The following is a 14,112-nucleotide window of genomic DNA, read 5'->3' on the forward strand; positions in this document are numbered from 1 at the left end:
TTCGAAAAAATGGTCCGGACCAGCTTCCAGCTGTTCTTTCAGTTGATGACACGCATTTACTTGTGACTGCTTTCGATATCCCGTGAGCAAGCAAGACGCAAATTTTGCTGCAACTCTTTTCATCTGCTATTCCTCATTCAAAATCCGTTGGCAAGACCTCCAAGGCACGCCAGTCATATGAACAAGTTTGTCAATTGTTCGGCGACAGTCCTCCAAGATCAGTTCATGAATTTTCATGCTATTATTCGTTCGGGAGGTCGACGATCGTCCTGAAATGAGGCTGGTCTTCAACCAAAAGGTGACCATTCCTAAAGAGTGGAAACCACTCGTAAACTTGTGTTTTGCTCATGGTAGCGCCCTTTTAAAGTGTTTGAAGCATGACAACTGTTTCGGCCACCGCTTTGCCCAGCAGAAAACAGAATTTCACAGAAGCACGCTGTTCCTTCGTTTCAGCCATCGCAAAACTCGACGAAAAGGGGAGAAGCAGTGTAAAACAAAGACGCACCACGTGACAGTACGACCCAATGGAACGACGCCGGTCGGCAGACTGACGCCTCAAAGCGGCATGAAGTGGCTTCTGGCGGCGGAAGCCTGAACTACAACAGGACGTCCCACAAAGAACGTTTTCGATTAATTTTAAGTACAACCTCGGTGGTCAAATGAACTGCTAGAAAAAGCTGCATACAGCCATATCACACTCTGGAAAAAGGAAAAGTATTGAGCAATGTAATCTTGAATACAATATTCTCTTTTATTGTTGTATTCTATTATTCTGCTGTTGGACTGCCGCTAACGATTAAAACCAGGAAAATGGGGTTCCACAAGAAATAATGGGGAGCCTTCGACTTTTTCTATCCGTGGGCTTTTTCAGCCCAATATATACGTGTTATTATTCATAGCTTTATCTACTACAAGCTCCACCAATAAAAACAATGTATGTATGTATGCATGTATGTGTACGTATGTATGTATGTATGTCATTATTCAGTTTTACTTCAAAATTTCTTACCAATAGAAAAAGAGCCGGTTTCTATCCAAGGTCCAAGGCCCATTCATAAAAATTTCAACAATATCAACAGGGTATTTTTGTATGTATGTATGTATATGCGCAAATTTGTATGTTTTGTTATGCATATAGTTGCATATTTAGACATGCTCATATATACTTAAATGATAAACTTCTGGAAAGTTTTACAGATTTTCACATCCCAGTGATGGCTTCGATCTGCAGTCTTCGAATAGTTTTCTCCTTTCTGTTTTTGAGAAGCTGAATTTCTCAAGATTGGCATTTAGGCAGTGTGTTACATATCTCAGTACCCCAATAACTACAGGCATAAACCTGAACTTGCAACCTGGATAAAGTAGCTATAGATTCTTCAATAGTTCAGCGTAGCTATTTTCGTTTTCACTGATCTTTAGCTTTATGTTAACATCAGTTGGGAAGCTGATTTCCACAACTGTACACAGTTTCTCTTCTCTATCCCAAATTACAATGTGAGGTCTATGTATGCATGTATGTATGTATGTATTATGTATATATGTGTTGTGGAAGGATCTTGAACGGCCCACCCAACCCACCCACCCACCAGTGGCAGCGTTGATTGTTCGTATTGGTTTACTGTGTTAGTTTAATATCGTATCTACGTTTGGCGTGGTACTGAACACGTTGTGTGTAAACAAATAATTCTGTGAAAGGTTATTGTAGATAACCATATCCAAGCATTTATTTAGGTAATGATATTCCTATATCCTTGTGCACACCCCAACGTCGTCTTGACATTATTGGCGATGAGATATTCAAACCCCCGAAGACATAACCATTAGCGACGAGGATATTCGAGCCTAAGCTAAATATATTGTTATTTGGAACATGGATATATTTTTAAATCTCTCTGAGTGATTTATGCAGTAACAACACGATAAAGTAATGGTATGTTGTTAACTTTATGGGACTGTCACATTAAATTCACAACATGTGATCGCTTTAACACCATATATATTTAAATGTTTCATTTTCGTGCAAGGTTTAACGGCAAAGAAAGACGCAGAAATTCATCACCGAATTCTGACAAAATTAGAACAGAATCAGAAGCTAACTCTATAAAAGATATCTGAGGAATGCCAGAGTATAAAAAACCTGAGGCTTGATACGGAGCAAATTGAAGTGAGAAACTGCTCTCATATACATCCGGGTCGACCGAAAGTAAGAAATGAAAAGCAGAAAATTAATTCACATATACAATCAGTAACAACCGAAAGTAAGTCATGAAAGGCAGAAAATTAACCCATGTTTTAGATGTGAATAACTACACAACAGATTCAACTATCCTTATAAAAGTTGAGAAATCTTCAAGTGTGGTAACATAGGTCATAAAAGATAACAGTAAAACAAAACCTAAAAAGTGGTTCAACAGAAAAACTCATGTAAACCGTTTGTCGGTGACAAGAAATACGAACGAGGCTCAAAGGAATTTTGTGTAAGTAAAAATTAGTTATACAAAAGTAAAATTACAGTGAAAGAGAGGTAGTGACATTAATTTAATTAATGGAAACACATGGCAAAAAATCGAGAAACTTACACTACAGAAAACATCGAAAATTGCCCGTGGTGTCTCGGGGATTAAATTAACTTTTAAAGACGAAACTATTTGTAACGTTATATTTCGCAGTAAGACTATAAAAGCGAAAGCATATGTATTAAAAAATCCAAGCAACCTTTTTTAACTGACTGGATGTAACTGTTCGACTTTTGGGATTCATTCATAAATTATTTTTGTAAAAATGAAATGGGGTCGTGTGCCAGTTCAAATACAATCAGAAAAGTTTTTAAAAGAAGTGCAGAGGTTGTTCCCTGATGTTTTCTAGGACGTGTTAGGTCGGTGCAATAAATTCAATGCCAAATTTCTGGTGAAAGAAAATGCATTACCAATTTTCAATCCCAAACGTAATGTTCCGTTTGCAGCACTGAAACAGGTAAATAAATAATTAGACAGATTGGGAAAAAATGAGTGATTGAAAAGATCGGTTACTCAGATTGAGCGAGTCCAAGTTTGTACGTTAAAAAGAACAATAAAATACGTGCTTACGCAGACGGGGCTAAACGACTTTAAAACAATATGACTATCCATTACCTAGCTCAGAGCAAATTTTCGCGAAACTAAATGGTGGCAAATTGCTCTCAAAATTAAATCTGTCTGGTACCTACTTACAGATACAATCCAAGACAAACGTTCTGAGCTTCTCGCAATCAATACAGATGAAGGTCTGTGCAAGTTTAAGCGACTTCTGTTTGGCATAAAAGTTGCTCTAGCTATATTTCAACAAGTGATGGATACGATGCTTTCAGGATATGACTCCGCATTGGCCTACCTGGATGATATATTAATTAAAATTGCATCCCGTGATCGGCATGTGGAGCCCGTAAGATATACGTTCGAAAAAATAAGGGATTACGGCTTCACACTAAGTGAGAAGTGTGAATTTTTCTTATCTAACAGTAAATATTTAGGACAAATCATTGATAAAAATGGTCGTAGACCAGATCCGTCGAGGGCAGATACGATTGAAAATATGTCCTCTCCGACAAATATATCTACATCGACAAATATATCTATATCGACAAATATATTTGGGGACTTCCAAACTATTATCAAATTTATATATCAAATATGCATAATGTAACGGCTCCACTAAAAACTTTTCTGAAAAAAGATTTAAAATGGAATTGGTCTGAAAATTGTCAGAAGGCGTTCGACAATTTTTTTTTAAATTAACATCAGATTTGTCTTTAGCACATTTTGATCCTGCAGTGGAGAATGCAGTAGCTTCAGAGTACGGTATCGGAGCACTAATGCTACATAAATATAAAGATGGTAACATGAAGACCGTGATTCATGCCGCACGTCTGCTACTACCTGCAGAAAAAAAATGACAGCCAAATTGAAAAAGAGGCTCTGGCGATTATTTTTAACGTAAAAAAATTTCATAGATTTTTACATGGTAGAAAAGTTTGACTACAGACTGATCACCGTCCTTTATTATCTATATATAGGTCGAAGAAAGCAATCCCTACGCATACTGTTAACAAGTTGCAACGCTAGGGTAATATATTACTAAACTATGATTTTCAGATGGAGTTTATGCCATCTAAGAAATTAGGACACGCTTCGAAAAATATTGAACCTTTTGCTGTGAGGAGTGAAAAATTAAACGTTTCCGATTGTGTACTTCTTCAAGGAAAGGTTGAAAAATTACAAATAAGTGAGTGACGTAGAATTTTACGTCCTCTAATTTGCAGTCAGTTTTTTTTTCTTTAATTACAGTTCACTATACACTTTTTATCGATGTTACTACAAATTAATAGTTCCATATGAGACAGGCCAGCAAGGGACCAAGTGTCAACGTGACAATTTATATGGCCATTAGCTCAACTAGAAATAGAACTTAAATCTCCCTATGATTACAAATTACTGTCTTAAAATCGTAAGACATGTTGACTATCTTAGTTGTTTTTTGTTTGTTTTTTTTAAATAGGCATACGCTAACAAGATTGATCTAGGCTCAAAGAGATGCAGCAGCTGCCATCATCACCATTGCTACCTGAAACGATAGTCAACGGGTTTTAAGATTATAAATATTTATCATTTAAGTTTTCAACATACCAAATATATATGTGTATTCATGTTACACAGGAAACGTAGATGTCCTTGTCATTTCTAACTGCATTTTAAACTGAATAAATCTACTTTCGTCTAATAGATTTTTTGTTTTCTTGCAAGCACAAAATATACAATTGATAACTTACTTAGACGGCTTCTCAGCATTTTCAATATCTTGGTAATTTATTTCATATCTTCGTGGTTGCGTCTTCTATATTGATCCAAAAATTCCATTGAAAAATGATTTTATTTCCCCTTTTCAAAATTATTCTCTCTCTTTTAGTTTCTAGTCTGAGAAAAAATGGAGTTAGGGAGAAAGAAGAATAAAATCTCGTATCAGAATCTCTAAGAACGTACTCAAAAGTTTATCGTAAAGCTATAAAATACTTAAAATTGCAAATCGAGTAATATTTTGTATGGCTGCTGTCTCAAAAAAATACAAAATGTAAATGTTTTAAGAAACCAATTCAATAGATACGAGAGACAAAGAATAACAATAAAAGAACAGTTAAGTCGATAGAAAATAATCTAGAATCAAATATACTTTTCTTTTGAGGATGGTAAAGGAATTAGTGAATAACCAGATAAAGATGAAAAAGAAGCTTTATGCTTAAACTCGTCATAAAAATTACTGGCCAACTACGCAATTCTATAAAGAAAAATGGAGGAGTTCAAAAAGTGAATGTCATCTATGTTATTGAACAACTGAGGTGGATTCGGGTACATATAATTGATTAGTGTGTAACGTCTATATGCATGGTTGTCAGCTCGATGCGTGCATCTGATTGCGTTCTTACTTTCTATCCTTGTTTTCATTTTTGTATTGGCTGTGAGTGACTGAATGATTGAGAGGGTGGGCGGGTGGATGAGAGAGAGTGATTGATAGAGTGAGTGAGCGAGTGGGAGGTTGGGGTTGGGTGAACCGTTGGATGAGTGATAAGAGATTGATTGATAGAGTTATTGATAAAGTGAGTGGGTGAGTGAGCGAGTGGATGAGAGACAGTGATTGGTAGTGTGACTGACAAAGTGAGTGAGTGAGTGAGTGACCTGATGACTGACTGACGGACTGAGTGACTGGTAGCATATGCATGTGTTTGTCTTAATGTGTAAATAATGGAATAAAGGACTCAATAGATGAAGGCATTTGCTTGAATACATGCGAACAAGAAACTGTGCTACATCAGTGGTTGAGACTGTTATATTTTGTAGTTTGTATGGTTGCCTGCAAGACAGAATGTTCATAATTTCATATATACATACATAAATATATAAATACACACACACACACACACACACCACACACACACACATACACACACACACACATGCACACACACGCAGCTAGCTAGCTAGCTAGCTAGACAGACAGATAGATAGATAGACAGACAGATAGATAGATAGATAGATAGATAGATAGATAGATAGATAGATAGATAGATAGATAGATAGATAGATAGATAGATAGATAGATAGATAGATAGATAGATAGATAGATAGATAGATAGATAGATAGACGAAAGGATGTTGAAAAGTTCCTGGCTTTGAGAGTATCGCAAAAGGTCTGGTGGTGGCCCAAACTTCAGAGTTCTTTTACAAGACTTAGAAAAACTGAAGGACTGCTGCAATAAGTGTGTGAATCTGAGATGGAAATATGTTGAATAAAATCAATTAAACTGATTATCCTGTATTTTCTTCAGCACCCTCACGTATATGTCTGTCTTTTTATGTTATAATATAAAGAGTTTTACATTAAATAGAAAGTTTATTAAATATATTTGATAGAGTATATATTTATTTTTCTTTTACGAGAATAATATTGTTAGTGATTTCGATGTTTGGGCGAACTAATACGCTGACCAACAATATTTAAGGCTACCTACATATTCTCGAGAGTATCAGAACATTTAATTATTTGATTTTTCATACTAATATCACTGTGACATGCTTAAGTGGAAACAAACAGCATCCCAACATGAAGAGGGGGGGAACTATAAACAATACCAATCTGCCGGGCAATTAAACTTTAACACATACTTACGTTTTTTTGTGAACCTTTAAATAATTATCCCCTAAATGCTGACATACCAAGTGGGGGAAGCACTCCGTCGGTTACGACGACGAGGGTTCTGGTTGATCCGATCAACGGAACAGCCTGCTCGTGAAATTAACGTTCAAGTGGCTGAGCACTCCACAGACACGTGTACCCTTAACGTAGTTCTCGGGGATATTCAGCGTGACACAGGGAGTGACAAGGCCGGCTCTTTGAAATACAGGTTCAACAGAAACAGGAAGTAAGAGTGAGAGAAAGTTGTGGTGAAAGAGTATAGCAGGGATCACCACCATCTCTGCCGGAGACTCGTGGAACTTTAGGTGTTTTCGCTCAATAAACACTCACAACGCCCGGTCTGGGAATCGAAACCGCGATCCTACGACCGCGAGTCCGCTGCCATAACCACTGGGCCATTGCGCCTCCACTAACATACCAAGTAACACCAAAATACAAAGATAGCTCACTGGGCTGATCTCTAAGATTTAACCTTCATAATCTCAAAACAGTTCCATTAATATCTGAACAAAACTAACAACCAAACGAAGAGCCAGATCTGCTGTCCAATAACCTAACTACATTCTTTTTGAACACCTATAACCTGATGATGACACACGTAAAAATACACACCCAATTACAAACTTCTACATGCATGAATAACTTCTAACAATTCGCACTTCTCTAAATTTGATCAATAAAAATTGTCCATACCATATGGTCACCAAAACCCACCATGCAGTCTTATTACTATTCAAGAGAACTTAGCTCACCATAGAAAATATTTAACTAAATATAGACTACCGGGTGTCCACAAAGTCTGGGTACATGGACTAAATAAAATCATAACAATTAAATATAAGAAATAATTTCTTTAAGTAAGTGTTAATCCCCATGTGGGTACATGGAGCAAATATAATCATAACATAAACAATTAAATATAAGAAATAATAATTCTTAAAGTATGTGTTAATCCCCATGTACCCAGACTTTGTGGACATCCTGTATATAAAGCCAAGATAATCTTATATGAATTACAGTCCGACTTTGGCTTAGCTGGCCGAAACTTCGAATACTATTTCAATACTATTCTTGTCTGTCTGTTTTGTTTTATCACCCCACACAAAGAGGTTACTGGAGTTCTTGGAGAGGAAAATGTGTTCTTTAAAATCACGTTGGAAACAGTTTGTGTAATCGCCAAATTTCACTTTTGTATGAAACTGTTCAGCTATTTCGAAAGATTGTACATCCTTGTTGCACGCAGTATTTCTCAGATAATTAAAACCGATGTGATGATCTGCTGGAGCGGAAGAATCGATCATAGCTTTATCAAGAAAATATACTTTCCATTTCATGCATTTTAGCTACCTTTCAAATTTTTCGATGAGATTTTTCCTATAGATTTTTGTGGGAGGTAAATCAGTACTCTTCAAAGATTTAGCATTTGGATACGTCTCACATCGTTTTAATGCCTACATTTTTATGCTTGCATAGATCAGACAAAATTCATTAACGTATATTTTCTGTGTGCAGTTACCTTTCCAAGCAAAATAATATCTCACCATTGCTGGATTTATGCATATATATATATATATATATATATATATATATATATATATATATATATGATATATATATATCATATATATACACACATACATACATACATACATACATACATACATACATACATACATACATACATACATACATACATACATACATACATACATACATACATGGTGGCTACCCCCTCGTTATCGACTATGACTACTGCACGAAGTTTAACCAATGTTGTTATCGAGCAATGCCTGTGCAAGAAGATTTTTTAAAGTGAGGAAAGGCTGTGCACTGAGTGAATCCCACTCACTAAGCAACAGCAGCCATAATCCGAAAAGAAGAAGTCAACATCGTCGGTAACCACTGAGCCGCAGGTTTTACGTCGGAGTTATGCCAGTTACCCGAGTTACCTTCTCCTAGAAGGATGCCCTAATAAAAGCTAGGAGTCCTTCACTCCCAATGGTTTAACCGCGCGATCGAGTATTCAGTCCGATTATTTCTATGTCCCCGCGCATGATACAGCCTAAAGGCATTCATTGGATGACTGTTAAATCTCAAGAGTTCCTCCGCCCTTTGACGGGTTTTGATTTTCATCCCGCAGGGTGTCCAATAAACACCCTCCTCAACAAGCAAGCTTGGTGGGGTTCCGGTCTAGTCGCCGACGACCCGACCATGCAACAGGTTGTACTGGGTTACATGTTACCAGTAGCACTTGAAAGTGACCTGACATACATACATACATACATACATACGTACGTACGTACGTACGTACATACATACATACATACATACATACATACATACATACATACATACATACATACATATAGATAGATAGGTAAGTAGATAAAGTATGTTTATATATACATATATATATATATTATTTATATATACATATGTATGTTCATACATATACTTTTATACGTATTTAAACGTGAAGTTTGTGTGTTTGCGTGCGTCCGTTTTTAATGACACTGATTGAGAATATCGATATTATGGTTAAGGAGAAAATTCAATACAAACACTCTCACAAATACGTAATATAGTGATTTGAAGCAATTTAATTGGATGAATCTCAGTTAAACGAGGTTTTATGTATCCCTATATCACATGAATTAATTAAAATACATACCTACATATGCAGAAGGAAGGACGGAATTAAAAAAAAAACATGCAGTATCGCTTTAGAGCGTATATAATTCTGACATAAATGCTGAGTAGTTAGAGTAAATAAGGGATTAAGAAATAATCTCTAATCCTTTATTTACACTAATTTCTCTGCAATTATGTCTGATTTATAAATTACGTAGTTTCTAAATTATCGCGTGTGTAATGAACATAGATAGTATTATGAGGGGAGATGTTCTCCGATGACGAAACGCAACATCTATATGTATATCTTGTTCGAATATGCCAGAGTGTATTGAGAATGAAAAGATATGTTAAGGTAATGTACAATTTGATGAGATCTTCAAGAAATTAATAAACATTAACTGCTCCGTTGTTTCTAAATTATTTAGAACTTAAATTCATATTACTTAGTTCAATGTTGCTACTGATGTGGTGTTGCTCTTGTTATTGATGTTGTTGCTGCTGCTGTTGTTTACCCCAGAATTCCCTGACCGGAAATCTTCAATCCAGCCCACTAATTCTTTACTTCAAACATAGTATATTCAGGAATACACTATACAATATATCACTTATTTTAGAAGAGAGTAATTATCATTCCATCGGTCTCTTTCAGAAACAAACCAATACCGGTGGTCAAGCGGTGAGGTGGGGTGGAGTCAAACACAAGCACAAATACACACACATACACAAATCCAAACACACACACATGCGCAAATGCAAACACACACGCACACACACACACCACAGACACACAGACAAACACACACACACTAACATATATATATATCTTTGTTGCCCACAGGGGCTAAACACAGAGAGGACAAACAAGGACAGACAAACGGATTAAGTCGATTATATCGACCCCAGTGCGTAACTGGTACTTATTTAATCGATCTCGAAAGGATGAAAGGCAAAGTCGACCTCGGTGGAATATGAACTCAGAACGTAGCGGCAGACGAAATACATATTTCTTTACTACCCACAAGGAGCTAAACACAGAGGGGACGAACAAAGACAGACAAACGGATTAAGTCGATTACATCGACCCCCAGTGCGTAACTGGTACTTAATTTATCGACCCCGAAAGTATGAAAGGCAAAGTCGACCTCGGCGGAATTTGAACTCACAACGTAACGGCAGACGAAATACCGCTAAGCATTTCGTCCGGCGTGCTAACGATTCTGCCAACTCGCCACCATTACACACTAACATATATATTTTAGCTGCTTCACTTTCTCAGTATGGGTTTTTATTCGTATTCATAACAACTCAAGTTGCTAACAGTTAGCTATAAAAAAGATATTCTTCAGCTTATCGAACTTCCACATGAGAAAGGCCGGCAACCTTCGACGCCAATAAAATATCATTGTTCCGGAAGGCTGTTTTATATACATACCACAGACTGGTTGACGCTTACAAACTTCCTTAGATCCTTGGATCATATAGTAACGTGTATGTGTGTGTGTGTGTGTGTGTGTGTGTGTGTGTGTGTGTTGTGTGTGTGTGTGTGTGTGACGGGCTTCTTTCAGTTCCTTTTAACCACATTTACTCTTAAACAGTAGGTTGGTCCAGGACGCATGGCTCAGTAGTTACAACGTCGAACTTACGACCGTGAGGTTGTGAGTACGAATCACGGACCAGGCTGCGTGTTGTGTTCTTGAGCAAGACACTTTATTTCACGTTGCTCCAGTTCACTCAGCTGTAGAAATGAGTTGCGACGTCATTGGTGCCAAGCCGTATCGGCTTTTGCCTTTCCCTTCGATAACATCGGTAGCGTGGAGGGGGAGGCTGCTATGCATGGGCGACTGCTGGCCTTCCATAAACAACCTTACCCGGACCTGTGCAATACCATGGTCATTCGTGACCAAAGGCGGTCTCCGGTCCGGGACTATAGTAGAAAACATTGGCTCCGGTGTGCCGCACGGTGGGACTGAACCCAAAATGAAGTGGTTGGGAAGCATACTTCTTACCTCACAGCCACGTCGAGGCCAAAAACTGTTTAAGAGGGATGACAAGCTATTTGAGATTGCTTAGGTAAAAGTGCCACTAATTCAATCACGCTCTGAGAAGCGTGATTGAGTTATATATTGAAACCGTCTTAAATCTAACATATTTTATATTGCTGATTAAGTTAATTTTATTTCTTTTTGAAATGCAAGCCTTGACACTTTAGTAAATAATGTGTTATATTTAAAGAAGTCAGCAAGTTTAAAATGCGTGCAAAAATCTGTTCCATAATTTGAGTTGAACCATATGTTAGATAAGTCGATAAGTAGGCTAGCATTTCACAATACCCACGAGTTAAAGATACGTTTCTGGTTAGTCTCGCTACTACTGAATCTGCATAATCAATGCGTTTATCTTATTAACTAATATTGAAACTATTGATATAGATCAAATACTGCAATGGAAAAAGAGGAACAAAAAGACTACATAACAAAATAATGTAAATTAAAAAGAAAATGACGAAGTAGAAACAGAATATTCGAGACAAAATCGACAACGTTTATAATTTTTCGGGAAGGAAAAGATTTCATCTGGAAATTTCACTTTCATTTTAAGTTAATGAATTCAGATACTTCGACAGTGATATCCGCCATTTTATATATATATATATATATAATCCGTACGTGAAAATGATATAGTGTATACACACTCATATATCTATACACACACATACATATGTGTGTATATATATGTTTTCGTCCAGCAAATATATATATATATATATGTTTTCGTCTAGCAAACGTGTATATATATATATATATATATATATATATATATATAATATATATATATATATATATATATATATATATATTATATATATATATATAAATATATGTATGTATATATATATATATATATATAGATATATACACGTGTGTATGTATGTATATATGTATGTATGTTTGTATAGATGTATGTATGTATTTATGTGTCTGTGTGTGTACGTATGCATTACGAAAAGAGAGGGAGAAACACTGAGAGAAAAATAAAGAACAGATCAAAGAAATCCAGTTATAAACAACTGACAAATTATCGATTATTGATTATCTTCTTTGAAGTTCGAACACTAAACACCAATTACAAGGGGTACTTCTCTCGCTCACCTACTCTCATTCTCACTCTCTTTCCCCCTCTCTCTCTCTCTCTCTCTCTCTCTCTCTCTCTCTCTCTCTTCCTCTCAATCATTCACTCTGTCTTTTCGTCTAGCAAACGTGTTCTTCAGAATGGAATGGTATGAAATGGTATGAAATGATAAATGTGGCACCAGGTTACAAATAAATTAGACATTTCCGCATGTATGATTCTGATCATTCATTAATCTTAGTTGTGTCGAATTTCATGACAAGTCAGCCGTAGCAACACAAATTCTTCTCAGAAATAGATATTAATGTATTATATTCCTTTTAGTAGTTACCAAAAATATGCTTCTCATTTAACGGTATTTACCACGTGAATAACTAAAAAATCATTAGCATTTTTTCATTCTTTGTTTTCTATCTGTTTGGTGACCTTTCATAGTGACAACGTATAATGGATGAGATACAGATATCGGATTACAAAAGACGATCTCTAAAATATAGGATTGCGTTTTCATTCAACAGGAGCTTATCTCTCGTGGTTTATCGATGTTTGTAGAGAATCAAAGGGATCTACATTGACCGGATCATGAAGTCAGATGTGTGGTATCAAGGAAAGAAAGAAAAATCCCTCTCCTACAATCCGGAGCCAGCTACAGTTGCCTTCTCTCCCATGTAACGCTAGCCCAACATTCGTCACATCGGCGGTTTAATACAAGCTTCGCAACTGGCGAAATGAGCCAATGAGAAATCTTGGATGCAATTCCTTCATATACTCAAACTTCATAACCGTGGCGTCGTAAATAAGGAAAATTGCATAGAGGTAATTAACAAAACAACTAAGATTGTGTGTGCTGATGATTTTTTATTCAATTTACAAACTCACTCTTTCTCTCTCTTAATTACTATATATATATATATATCTCTTTCTTTCTTACTGTATCTCTCTTTCTCTCTCTTTCTATCTCTCTCAATTTCTACATCTCTCCCTTTCTATCGCACGTTCTCTTTCTCTCACACGTTCTATTTCTCTCGCTCTCTCTTCCTATCTCTCCCACTTTCTATCTTTCTCTCTTCCTCATTCTCTCTCTATCTCTTCTCTATCTCTCTCTATCTATCTCTCTATCTCTTTCTCATTCTCTCTCACCTTCTATCCCTCTCTCTCTCTCTCTCTCATTTTATCTCACTCACTTTCTCTCTCTCTCCCTTCCTCCCCCCCTCTCTCATTTTCTCCCTTCGTTCATTTAATGAAGTAAACGTTGCTGATAAACTTGTAATGACAGATAAAATTCGTTGAAACTAATTGAATTGTTCGCTTGTCAGTTCAGCTGAGACAACCTTGGTGCTTGGAGAGCATTTGCACTGTTAGAGTCGCCATCTTTGAGAAGCGTCTATACACAGTTCCTAAGGTAACCTCGGAACTGCAAGCACGCAGCTGTTTGAAACGACATAACGCAACACTGACTTCGGACAGCAAACGTCAGTATTTTCTATCCCGTTCCAACCAGGCAGTGCCCTCCCGGTAAAACACAGTTCTTAACCAAAAGTAATATCATAATTGTTTCAGATGTTGGGACAAGGCCAGCAATTTCAGAAGTGCGGGTAAGTCAATTACATTGACCCTAGTGTACAA

This window comes from Octopus sinensis, linkage group LG9 (genome assembly GCF_006345805.1).
Source record: "Octopus sinensis linkage group LG9, ASM634580v1, whole genome shotgun sequence".
In the NCBI taxonomy this organism is placed as follows: Eukaryota; Metazoa; Mollusca; class Cephalopoda; order Octopoda; family Octopodidae; genus Octopus; species Octopus sinensis.